Below are 13,877 nucleotides of genomic sequence, written 5' to 3'. Positions count from 1 at the left end.
ATCTCTAGGTCCTCACAGAGGAAATGTCAAAGCTTGAATATTATTTTATTTTTAACTACTTTTCATCACTATGTTAATAATCATCAGGCTGATCTGTCATGCCAGCTTTGGGACTTTCCCGATTGGAGGACCTGCTCGGCACCCCGGACCTTCCTAAGACCCTTACTCAGACATATGCCTTGTTGCTGTCCTCTGTAAAACGTCCCTTTGATAGGGCGTTCCTGGGGTGGAAGAGAGATATCCCTGATTTGTCGGAGGAGGAGTGGAGGGAGGTGGAGCTCTCATTCTTTGATTCAGTTATTAGTGCTCGAGACTTTTTAATACAGTCACGGTTCTTACACAGAATTTACTATACTCCGGTTAGACTTCAGAGAATTGGGGCCTCCGGGTCGGACAGCTGTTTTAGGTGTCAGTCGGATGTTGGCACGTACCTTTCACTGTGTATGGTCCTGTCCTAGGATTTCGCTATTCTGGACAAGGGTTGTAGAGTTTCTGCAAGATAAATTTGAGTTTCCCCGGGTTCTCTCTCCTCAGGTGTGCCTCTTGGGCATTATGAATGAGATAGTACAAGGCTATTATGACAAAATATTTTTTAGATTTGTTTTGTTCTGTGCGAGGAAGATTATGATTATGGAATGGAAGGCCATGGTGTGTTCTAGTCTAGAACATTGGTTGCAATTGGTAAATAAGTATATACCCTTGTATCCGAAGTTATACATTAGCAGAAAGTGCCCCGACAAATTCGGGAAGATATGGGCTAGCTGGATGGAGATATCGGACACTGCTGTCTAATTCACGTGTGAATGCTGTGTGATGGATGTCTGTTTTGTCTGTTTCGAGCAATAATAATGATCATCTACGGATTCTGTCCTTGCAAAAATCGAATATACTCGTGATCCGTTTAGTTTACATGCTGGCTTTTGCATTGTAACTGTATTATTTTTTGTGATGATTGTTATTGCCAACTAGTTTGGTTGGTCAGTAAGCTCTGTTTGTTTTTGTGTGCAATTCTGCACTTTTGTACATTTTGTATTATGAAAAAAGGTTAATAAAGAAAACCTTTTAAAAAAAAATAATCATCAGGCTGAAAAATTACACAGAAGGAAACCATTCTCCCCAGTGTTTACATTTAGAACGTCATAGCAAAATCTTTGGCATTGTGACTGGAGGTTGCACTTTAGACCTACTAGGCCCCAAATATTGCATCTTTAATGACGCCAAAGTGCATGTGACATTTATTAGGTAAAGAGCAGACTTAGGTAAAGAGCAGAGGGAATTCATTTGTTTCTTACAATTTTATTTTGGCAGTGTGGGCAGGTGCCATGTCCTGCTGGAAAATGAATTCAGCATCTCCATAAAGCTTGTCAGCAGAGAGAAGCATGAAGTGCTCGAAAATTTCCTGCTAGACGCTGCGCTGACTTGAAATAACACAGTGGACCAACACCAGCAGATGACATGAATCCCCAAACCATCACTGACTGTGGAAACTTCACAATGTACCGCAAGCAACTTGGATTGATGCTTCTCCACTCTTCCTCCAGACTCTGGGTCCCTGATTTCTAAATTAAATGCAAAATTTACTTTCATCTAAAAACTAGACTTTGGACCACTGAGTAACAGACCAGTCCTTTTTCTCCTTAGCCTAGGTAAGACGCTTCTGACGTTGTCTCAAGGAATGTGACAGTTGTAGCCCATGTCCTGGATACGTCTGTGTGTGGTGGCTCTTGAAGCACTGACTCCAGCCGCAGTCCACTCCTTGTCAATCTCCTCCAGATTCTTGAATGGCCTTTTCTGGACAATCCTTTCTGCAGTTATCCCTGTTGCTTGTGCACCTTTTTCTACTACACTTTTTCCATCCTCTCAACCTTCCATTAATTTGCTTGGATATAGCACTCTTAGCAATATACTTTTGTGGCTTACCGTCCTTGGAGGGTGTCAATGACTGTCTTCTGGACAACTGTCAAGTCAGCAGTCTCCCCCATGATTGTGTAGCCTACTGAACCTGATAGTTGGACCATTTAAAAACTTAGGAAACCTTTGCAGGTGTTTTGTGTTGATTAGATGATTACAGTGTGACACCATGCGTCTACAATCTTCAACTTTTTCTTAACTGTTAGGCTGGGTTCACACGACCTATTTTCAGACGTAAACGAGGCGTATTATGCCTTGTTTTACGTCTGAAAATACGGCTCCAATACGTCGGCAAACATCTGCCCATTCATTTGAATGGGTTTGCCGACGTACTGTGCAGACAACCTGTAATTTACGCGTCGTCGTTTGACAGCTGTCAAAAAACGACGCGTAAAATTACAGCCTCGTGGGACGTTTTTGGAGCCGTTTTCTCATAGACTCTATTGAAAACAGCTCCAAAAACGGCCGAAAAACGGCACGAAAACGCTGCGAAAACAGCGAGAAAAACGCAGCGAAAAACGTGAGTTGCTCAAAAAACGTCTGAAAATCAGGTGCTGTTTTCCCTTGAAAACAGCTCCGTATTTTCAGACGTTTTTGGCTCAGCGTGTGAACATACCCTTAGCCATAATCATTAACATTAAAAGAAAAAAAATGCTGGAAATAGATCACTCTGTGTGTAATGAATCTATATAATATACGAGTTTCACTTTTTGAATTGAATTACTGAAATAAATTAACTTTTTGATGATACTCTAATTCATTGAGAAGGACTAGTATACATATATGTGTTTGTGTGTGTGTGTGTGTGTGTGTGTGTGTGTGTGTGTGTGTATATATATATATTAATAGTTACAGTCTGTATTATATTCTAGAGCTGCATTCACATGGTGTAACTAAAAAGAGTTGGGCCTAGTACCCGTATTCTTGGTGGTAGTTGGCTGCACTGTAAACAGGCCCTCTAGGCCTTCACGTGGACCAACTATTCCCTTAATCTTGTTCTACAGCTGGCCACTGCCGGTACACCACTCACTGACTGTCTTGGGCTACGTCTCTTCTACACACCCTTCACCGCCAAGCTCAGCTTTTTGTACTGTGGGGCCTCACACACCACCCCTGCTTGCTCTTTAGGACCTCTTATCAACATTGAACACTACTTGGCGGACTAACTGCTCTTTTATAGAAGAACTGCCCCCAGGCATGATGACGCACGCTCATGCAGCCCAAAATGGCATCCAGGCCGTGTATCCCAGCTTCCTAAATTTACAATAAGAACAGCCAAGCACCTTGCCTTACCTTGTAAAAGTAGTCAATAAACGCAACAAGAAGAAATATAAACACCACATCTTCAGTGGCCGGATTAACCAGCCTCATCTTGTATGCAGCACATCTTCTCCAATTTTTGGCAGACAATGGCCATTTTCACCAGTGCCACTTAGTGGAGGGAATAAGAATACAGCTGCAGCAACACATATTAGCGGGACAATAGCACAGTATGCCAAATATATTTTAGGCTATTACTACTTCCCCTTTTACTTGGGAATTCAGACCTATATGTTACGACCCTCCACCTGATTTAATCTGTGTCGTCCCACACACGGGATCTCATAACACCTTCTAAAGCAGGGTCCGGGCAGGCCAGCTGGCCACGCATCAGCCCATCTTACTTAAGGGGAACTCAAAACAACACAACAGAAAAGCCCCATTTTGTCTTCTGGGGCAACGGAAAACAGGCCGGGCTGTCCTAACTGCAGTTAGATGGCAACAAGTTAGATGGCGAACGGAAACAGGATACAGTCACTCTTGCGTCAGGGGAACACAATTTTGATCACAGGTCTTTCTCATGATCTTGCTGTCAAAAGTGGTGATGGCACTAGAGAACTCGGCCGAGACTGAAATACAGGGTGGACATTAACAGCACTTTGACAGTCCTTTTATATGCTTTTATACAATCTCCTTCTCCTGTCATTGGCAGTCCAGCCCTGTAGCACAAGTTCTTCTGGCCTGTAGGATTCTTATACTTTTCCTCCAACTCAACCTTTGCATTACCCGCAGCTTCCAGGGCTCTTTCTCCCTCTTTAGAGTCTTACATTGGTTCAGACTGAGACACAGGCCGCCATCTGGAGAAAGCCCCATGATGCTCTTCTGTCTCAACAGGTCTTTGATGCTTATTAAACATGATGCCCAGGTTCCCTTGGACCCCCCAGTCAGTGTGAACTCAATAGCTTCACCTGGCTCCAGATATTTCAGTTTTCCAGGCATTCCTGGCTACACAATGGACCTCAGGGGAATAAATACTTCCTCACCAGTGGTATCCACAGAGACAAAGCCATATCGCCTCCCCATGTGGAACCAAACAACAGTGCTGTTCTTTCTGGTCTCCTTTATGGCCAGCTATATAGATTGCATTAGCTCTTCTTGGATCTGCTTTTGTCTGCAAATTATCTGGGACTCGTGGAGCGGCATCTGTTTTTCCCATTTTTTGCTAAGAGGAGCTGGCTAGACTGACCCTCTACAGCGCAGCTTAATCCAGCCCAGCAACAAGGACCATCTTCTTAGCAGCTGGCCATCTTCCTTTTCCTGGAGCACTCTGGCACGTCCCCACTTGTTTTAGGGCGCGAAGTAGTGCACAAACTCTCATCGGCTTCGGTCGTGACTCGGTCATCATAGACCCAACCTTCTTTAACTCCTCCGCCAGCTTCTGTTCTTCTTTCCAAAACTATTGACAACTGGTCAGTTGCTCACGATACTCCTCTTCTTTACTGTACTGCGACATCCTGCCAACTATGCCAAGGTGGTGGAGAGTTTGTGGTAATATGGTGGATACTCCGCAGGGATGTCGCAGAAAAAAGATAAAACTAAGTTAGTGCTCTTAAACATATATATCGTTTTTGTGCGCTTTTGGTGCATATTGCCATAGATTTTATATACACTTCTCCCTCGGGGAGGCACAAGATTATTTACAATATCTACAATATTCTCACTGCTGTGAAGTATAGAATTAGTTATGTTACAGGCAGGCAAGATGGCCTGCTTGTTCTGATGTGATTGTCAAACAATGAGTCAATGGCTATCTGCTTGGGCCTAGTAGGCCTTAGGAAGGTGGCTACTATTGCGTAATTCTGGCCTAGAGCCCCTTTACTTGGTGGCTGCTGGCTGCACTGTAAGCAGGCCATTTAGGCCTCCACCTGGAGAGAATCTTCCCTTTGTCTTTTACTACTGCTGGCCACTGCTGGTATACTTCTCACTAACTATCTTGGGCCACGTCTCTTCTACATTTCCTTCAACACCCAGGTTTCTGCACAGTGGGGCCTCACACACCATTCCTGCTCACTCTTCAGGACTTGTTGCCACCCCGCACAACAGTGGGACTATAGTGCAGATTGTGAGTACAAGGTTATGGTGGTCACAAAGGCATTTTTAGGCCATTACTACATCCCCTTTTACTTGGGGATTCAGTATCCAGATGTTCCACTTGGACAACGGTACCACACACACACACACACACACACACACACACACCACACTATCAGTCACCTATTGTAGGTAAAAAAACTAATGGTGGGAGCATGGGAAACATCTAACCCTAGACCCTTCGGGGGCTCTGGCTACAAACGACATTGCCAATCTCTCTCGCTCAGATGATATTTCACCGTGATATAGGAGGGTTTATTCAAGATTTCCTTATCATTTTGCAACATCCTGCGGCGCTAACTGTGCATGTCAGGAAGTATAATGGCGATATGCAAAAAATTTAAAGAGGCAACATCCACATCACTGGGAAGAGAGCGCAACTAATACATTCCCACAATGAAATTAACAGCAACCATCTTACTAAAGGGAAAACATGCCATCTCCTTATTCCCTAGATGCAACACTAGTTGCGTAGCCTATAAAAATATAATAGTCATATTAGTTTTGAATTCATATAGCAATAACTAAATAATATTAGGAAAAATAACATATAGTAGTTAATATTTAAATATGAATGAAATATATTTTGTGGCTAAATAAAAATGCACCATATAAATAGTCACATATAAAAGATCAGTATGCAGAATATGTGAAGAAAAGAGCAATACGGCTGAAGTTAACCCATGCTAGACCCCCTCATGTCAATATTTTTGTAATCTGTCAGGGTCATTATATGTTTCCACCAAATGCGCCGGTATCCAAATAAAGCCATTAGTGATGGTGCCAGTAGACAGGTAGAGCTATGTACAGATGTAGCCAATTTACCTTGACTTTTAACGCATTAATTAAACAATGGCTAGATCTCTTATCTTGACTTTTTCAATGATTTTTCAATGGCTTTTGTTGTGTGATATCACGCTGCAGCAAGTTATCAGAATCAAGTTAAAGATGGTTACATCTGTATATGACACTCCAACACCATGTCCACAGCACTCTGGAACTAAATATGCCCAAATGTGACAGAAAATGTCCTTTGCAGAGGACATGCAGAAACATCTAGGTAGGTTTAGCATTGGGAATAATTATGAAATATCCACAAAACCACGATTCTGTTATAAAGTGACAGATATCATTAAAAAATAATGTGATTTATGATTTATTGAGTCTAAAAAAAAATATAATAATATTCAGAGTGAACAGAACCAGAAATCTTCAGCCAGTCTCCCATGCTGATACTTGCCAGGCATAAAACTGTGTAATGTCTGCAATCTGACGAGGGGAGGCACACTGAGATTAGAATGGCCAATGAAGAATGGATAAAATATCCCAAATACAGGGAAAAAGGAGGGGGCAGAACAAATCAGTGCGTGGACATACTCAAAAACTTAAAATAGTAGACTGTATTGATGACAGGTGAGTCGTCACATTTTCAAGCACGTACATCTACAAAATAAAAGTAATAAGAGAACATAAATAATCAAGCACGAAGAATAAAAATTCATAATGTTATAAAAATATACCTAACTACACGGTAAGATGAGGTGGCCATCCAAAACATTGTTTAAGGACAAGCACATTCCTATATTACACAAATAACTTCCACATTCCGGCCATTAGGTTTCAAAGTGTTAAGTCTAAATATTCATTCCAATTTCTTCTTTTTAAGTGCCTTGATACTATCCAGTGGCGTATCTAGGCGTTTAGCATGGGGGGGACACATCTGAGTGGGCCCCCCACACAGTATAATGACCCCTTAGTGTGCTCCACATAGTATAATGCCCCTATAGCTGCCCCCATACAGGATAATGCCCCTATGGTTGCCCCCACACAGATAAATGCGCCTATAGCTGCCCCACATAGTATAATGACTCCTTAGTGCCCCCACAGATTATAATGTCCCCTTAGTGGCCTTCACATAGTATAATGCCCCCATAGCTGCCCTCAGAGTATAATGCCCCCATAACTGCCGCCCTCATACAGTATAATGCCCCCATAGCTGCCCCATAGAGTATAATGCCTCCACAGCTGCCCAAATAAAGTAAACTTCCCTATTGCGCCCCCCATACCCAGAATAATGCCCCCTTAGCTGCAACCACACAGTATAGTGCCTAATAAAAAATAATAAAATAAATATTTACCCATCCCCGTTCCCACAACGAGTGGAGGAGATTCCTCGGCTCCTCTGCTCTGTGCAGAGTGTGGCTCCACTTAGAAAGGCACAATGACCTCACTACATGGCACCTGTCTGCCTCGAGCCAATTATAGCTGGAGCTGGCATTCCACAGTGAATGCTGGAGCAAGGAACCGTCAGCTCTGTGCTCCAGCATTGAATTCAACTGTATCCGCGTCATTAGAACGCATATACAGTTAAAACCAGGACACACCACCAGTGGGGGATCGGCCCTGGGCCACCACTCCCGCTAGCTATGCGACTGGTCCTATCCCCCACATATCTAAGTAATAGTACTCGGTCAATAATACTAAATCACAATTGTTTTTCACTGTGTGTAGATTCAATGAAATGATTGAACACAGAAGGGTCCTAACGTTTATGCCTGATAGTATAACAATGTTGGTTAATCCTAGTTTTTAGGTCTAATGAAGTCTCACCTACGTACAGTAGGTTGCAAAGACATTGCAATAGGTAAAGAACTAAATCAGAATTGCATCTAAAAAAAAATTCTAATCCGAAAAACTTCTAGCGTAGAAGGATGTACAAAGCTACCACCCTTTAATAACAAAGGCCAATTGATACAGCTCAAGCACAAAAAAAAAATCCCTTTCTGGAGCCTGAAAACAAAGTCAGAATCTTCAATCCCATGGGCCCCTCATCAGATTTGACTATCCTTTCACTCAAGTTTTTTGGATCTTCTATAGGAGGACAATGAAGGATTATTGAATTCTGGAATCTGTTGCATACAATAGCCCAAAATGGGCCAATATTTAAGAATAATAGTTGTTATTTTGCTGATCTGTTCATTAAACTACTCACAAATGCTACTCTGTTAGGACTTGACCCCTATTTCTTGGGTGGCTGCTCTCAAACTGAGAAGATTGTTGGTGTCAGTAAATTGCAAGTCAGAACCATTTCCAGTAGAAGATAGGAGCACGACATTCAGATGAGAAGTAAGAGCCATCAAGCATTTTGGCATTTGCAGCTAAACGCCTTTCATGCTTGACCTATGTATAGAGGCTTACAAGAACAAATGAGGTGAGAGGAATATCACAATCTCCAGGTAATACAAATTCCTGCAGTTTAATAAGAAAATCTGCAGTGTCACGTATATAAGTTAATAAAACCATGCACAAGTCAAAGGAGAAAAACTAAGGAAAAAAGGCAGGACTGCAAATGAAATGTAAAGACGTTTTATTCACCCAGTGTGTAGGCAACGTTTCTCCTTCCCATTGAAGGTATTTTCAAGCCTGTATTTGGATTCCAAATACTGTGCAGATCCTACATACCATTTGGATTTTAAGTTGATAAACCAATTGCAAACTATCTCAATGTTTCATCAAGAAAAATAGAAGAATTACTCAGTATAGAACCTGAATCCGAGACGATCGGCTGTCCAGGTGGATTTTGTAAAGTTTTCTAAATTTTAGGTAAACGATATATAACTGATGTAACCAGATGGGATAGAATGAGAAATTTGCACAGTTCCTCATCAATGACTGTATTCATAAAACTATCATCAACTATAACCTTGAAATCTATGGACAGCTACCTTTGAACTCAATTTTTTTTTAATAAATCAAAGTTTTAGGTTTAAGAAACTTTAAAATTGACTTAAATTATGATTTTATTTTAACTTTTTAAGATATAGCTTCTATGTATCATGTATACCTAGAAGCTGTATCTTGCCACCATAGCCCATTCTGTCAGGTCAGCTGGACTGACGGCTTGGCTGAAAACCAGACCTGCGTGTCTCTGACATGCAGGATACAGCTTTTAAGAATCACATCTAAGTCCATGAACTCAGCCGTATCCTGCATGTCAGAGACATGTAATTACCAGCTTTCAGCCGAGCCGTCAGTCCAGCTGACCTGACGGAATCAGCTTTGACAAAAAGATGCAGCTTCTATGTATACAGAATACATAGAAGCTGTGTCTTAAAAAGTAAAACAAATTTAATAAAAGTTAATTGTACAGTTGTTTAAAATTACCTAAAACGTTTTTTTTTTTTTAAATTGATGTTCAAAGGTGTACATAGCCTTTAATATGTTTTACTATCTTAAATTTAGGATCATAGTTTATATGTTTCTAAAAATCTACATCGTTCAATTGTCTCTGAATTTCATTGATATAATAACTGGTGTTCATAACCACAACAGCTAAAATTGTCTTACCTGTAATTTTCCTTTCCTTGAATCTGAAGGCAGCACAATATAAATGGGTTAGTCATGCTTCCTGGCCAGGGGCGGATTAAGGGTACCATGGACACCGGGCACTTTTTCAAGTCTGCCCCCCCCTCCTGAACTCCGAAGACAGAACTTTGAAGACGCTGTACCGTATATACTTGCAGATTTCTGTTTAGGCGGACACAGATCTGGCACGGTTTTAAATTAGCAGAATGAGCCATACAGAAGAAAGAAAGCAGAATACTTTGAGACACTAAAGTGGTCAGGAGCTTTATAACTTTTTCTATTTTTACGTCAATGGAATGGTGTGTGAAGGATTATTTTTTTGCGGGAAAAGTTTCTAGTTTTTATTGGCACCATGTAAAGTACCATATAATGGGTGAATTGGAAAAAACAGATTCCTCCATTTTTTGGGGGGTTTAGTTTTTACTGTATATATTTACCTTCTCTTAAGGTAAAAGTAGATTTAACATATACTTTTACCTTAAGATAAGGTAAATATATACAGACCCAGAATCAAGCGCAGTACATATATACAGCCCCAAAACCAAGCTCAGTACATATATACAACACCAGAACCAAGCTCAGTACATATATACAGCACTAGAACCAAGCTCAGTACATAAATACAACCCCAGAACCAAGCTCAGTACATAAATACAGCACCAGAACCAATCTCAGTACATATATACAGCACTAGAACAAAGCTCAGTACATATATACATCCCCAGAACCAAGTTCATTACATATATACAGCACCAGAACCGAGCTCAGTACATATATATACATCCCCAGAACCAAGTTCATTACATATATACAGCACCAGAACCAAGCTCAGTACATAAATACATCCCCAGAACCAAGCTAAGTACATATATACAACTCCAGAACAAAGCTCAGTACATATATATAACTCCAGAACCAAGCTCCGTATATATATACAGCACCAGAACCAAGCTCAGAACATATATACATGCCCAGAACCAATTTCAGTACATATATACATGCCCAGAACCAAGCTCAGTACATATGTATAACTCCAGAACCAAGATCAGTACATATGTATAACTCCAGAACCAAGCTCAGTGTATATATATATATATATATATATATATATATATATATATATATACACAGCACCAGAACAAAGCTCTGTACATATATACAGCACCAGAGCAAACACAGTTCAGTACAGAGATCATTTGCAAATTCAGTTTCTCCCCTGCTGTATAAATTTGTACGACATAAAACGACAGCTCCCAGTATAGCCTGAACAATGGTTAGGATATACTGGGAGTTGCTGTTTAACAAAAAAGAAAACTACCATCCGTCATCTCGCTGAAGATCATACAGTGACTACAGTACTGATAAGTCACAGGGAGAATAAACATTTACATTGAGTGACTCACAGGTGACGTCTCAGATTTTTTTTCTCTTTTCTTCTCCATCCGGTCTAGACCTATATGATGACTTCTCTCGGGCACGGCCTATTTCTGCAGTTCACAGCTCAGATGTCATCGGCTCCTCACTTTTCCTAACATTTCCGCACCTGTAAACGAAGATAAAATTCTCATGATGCCACACTCTATGCCAATAAATATAATAGTATCATACAATGAATATAATAGTACTATACACTGTACTCCTGAATATAATAGTATTATACACTGCGCCCCTGAATATAATAGTAATATACACTGTGCTCCTGAATATAATAGTACCATACACTGCGCCCCTGAATATAATAGTACTATACACTGTGCTGAATATAATAGTACTATACACTGCACTGAATATAATAGTACTATACACTGCGCCCCTGAATATAATAGTTCCCATACACTGTGCTCCTGAATATATATATATATGTGTGTGTGTGTGTGTGTGTGTGTGTGTGTGTGTATATATGTATGTGTGTGTGTGTGTGTGTGCATATTTGTATGTGTGTGTATAGGAGATAGCAAATCTATAGCACTACGACCCTATAAACTATGGATGGGATTAGATACATTGGCTGAGCAGACAGTATCACACATGATAGGATTAGATACATTGGCTCAGCAGACAGTATCACACATGATAGGATTAGATACAGTAGCTGTAAAGAATCTGCCAGACACAGCTTCTGTGTCGACGCCCGTGGTTAATCAGTCTGCATCTGCTCCTAGGTCTGATAGAGTGACTCGATCTGCTACCACTCAGGCTGGTAGACTGAGGAGTGGGAGAACCTATCACAGCCTGGCCAGACAGTTCTAGCTCCCGCCCTCGGTCTATTTATACCTTCATCTGCTTCTTGTCTTTGCCTGTGATTCTCTCTTGTTTCCTGGCTCTGCTGTTCCAGCTATTACTATTGACCTCTGCTTCATATTGACCCTGGCTTTACTGACTACGCTCCTGCTCTGCGTTTGGTACCTCGTACACTCCTGGTTTGACTCAGCTCGTTCACTACTCTTGTTGCCGTGGGCATCTGCCCCATTTGCCTTAGCTTCTGTGTACCCTTGTCTGTTTGTCTGTCGTGCACATATTGAGCGTAGGGACCGTCGCCCAGTTGTACGACGTCGCCTAGGACGGGTCGTGCAAGTAGGCAGGGACTGAGTGGCGGGTAGATTAGGGCTCACCTGTCTGTCTCCATACCCCGTCATTACAGTAACTCAACAGACAGTATCACACATTATAGGATTAGATACAGTAGCTCAACAGACAGTATCACACATGATAGGATTAGATATAGGGACCAGCTTGCTGACATTGAGGCTCCAGCACCTGGACCCAGGAAAGGTAATTATAAGAATTGTTTTGCTTTTTTATGTGTTACTAATTATTTTTGTGTGTTTGTGTTATTTTACAGGTTCGGTTGTTGGACTACGTTGGATTCGAGGACTATTTCAATGACAGCGTTTTTTTTTATTCTCAATAAAATGGTTAATGAGGGTTGTGTGTTTTTTTTATTTCAATAAAATATTTTTTCTATGTCCTTGTATTTTTTTTAAACTTTATTATTACCGCCTTAGTAATGGCCGCTGGCTGATTAACAGCGCCCATAACTAAGGCAGGGCTTAATGTTAGAAGGTGCAGAGGCTAACACTAACTCCCATTGTTACCCCGGTACCCACAGCCACCAGGGGTACTGGGAAGAGCGTGTACGAACCTTAAATAGAAGCTGACTCCTGGTCCCCCCCTTGCTTCTGTTATGTAAAACAGTGTGGCAGAGTTGTCAGACTGAGCAAGAACAGCTTTCCCTTTGAGGAGAGGTTGGAAATGATGAAAGGCTAATGTCACCGCCCTGAGTTCTCTCAAGTTGGATGAGAGTGCTCTCTCCATGGGAGACCAATTGTTCTGTATCCAAAGGGCACCGAAATGAGCTCCCCAACCGAGCGTTGAAGCATCTGTGGTTACCAATAACTGGACAAGGGGGACCATAGATCTGCCTGAAGAGATAATCTTCCTCTTGAGTCACCACCTCACGTCTACTTTGGTTTGTGCAAGGTTCTTTAGGGTATTCTATTCATTTCTATATACAACCATATATGTTTGGTCTATAAATATTTCTTGACCTGTGGGCATATATGTATATATGCAATGCAATCTATATCATATAATGCATATTATGTAATTGTAGTAGGGAAAGTAATAGGGACAGACTGATAAAGAATGAACTATGACCAATTCATATTTATATTTGTATTTATTTTCATTCCTTTATTAACTTTCTATTTTTATTTATTATTATTTTTATTTTTTCATTTTTTTTTATTATTTTCAATTATATTGATTATTATGTGCGTCCATCTTCCTTCCTTCTTTTATGTCATGTACATCCCGGATCAAATTTAACAAAATAATGTATTACCTATTCTGATCTGTACAATATTATGAGCAAATGTAACTTGAGTCATCATATCTCTTCTCACATGGCTGATGTCGCTTCATCTCTCTTTGGTGCGCATGCGTGGCCTGTCAGTCGGGGTCTGGCTGCCTCAGCCGGAGCATTGTGGACACGTGGTTCGCGTCTTCCGGGGCCTGTTGCCGTGCCTGGGATGCTGATACGCCGGAACTCCGTCCGGGTGTCTGTGTCCCTGGCCGGACTGGTCTGCGGGACACGCGACCCTTGTCCTTGTTCCGGTTCCGGCGGCTGATACACCGGACTGTCGGGCTACGGTACATTACGTGCCAATAGTGATTTTTAGCAGCTTCAG

The 13,877-nt window shown here is 41.3% G+C and overlaps 1 long non-coding RNA gene across 5 annotated transcripts in view; it reads left to right on the top strand.

Moving 5' to 3' along the window:
• LOC142651348 (uncharacterized) overlaps positions 1 to 13,303 on the top strand; it is a 65,465-nt gene extending 52,162 nt beyond the window's left edge. For 4 of the 5 annotated variants that reach the window (XR_012847604.1, XR_012847602.1, XR_012847606.1 and 1 more), the window contains exon 4: positions 1,309 to 2,631. This is a non-coding gene — a long non-coding RNA (uncharacterized LOC142651348). Of the gene's footprint in view, positions 1 to 1,308; positions 2,632 to 12,529 lie in introns of those variants that run through there. The other variant, XR_012847603.1, reaches the window with a different exon arrangement.
• The last annotated feature ends 574 nt before the right edge of the window (positions 13,304 to 13,877 follow it).

This window comes from Rhinoderma darwinii, chromosome 5 (assembly GCF_050947455.1).
Source record: "Rhinoderma darwinii isolate aRhiDar2 chromosome 5, aRhiDar2.hap1, whole genome shotgun sequence".
Lineage (NCBI taxonomy): Eukaryota > Metazoa > Chordata > Amphibia > Anura > Rhinodermatidae > Rhinoderma > Rhinoderma darwinii.
The sequence above is the reverse complement of the archived record's forward strand: the minus strand, read 5'-3'. Positions and strand labels throughout refer to the sequence as shown.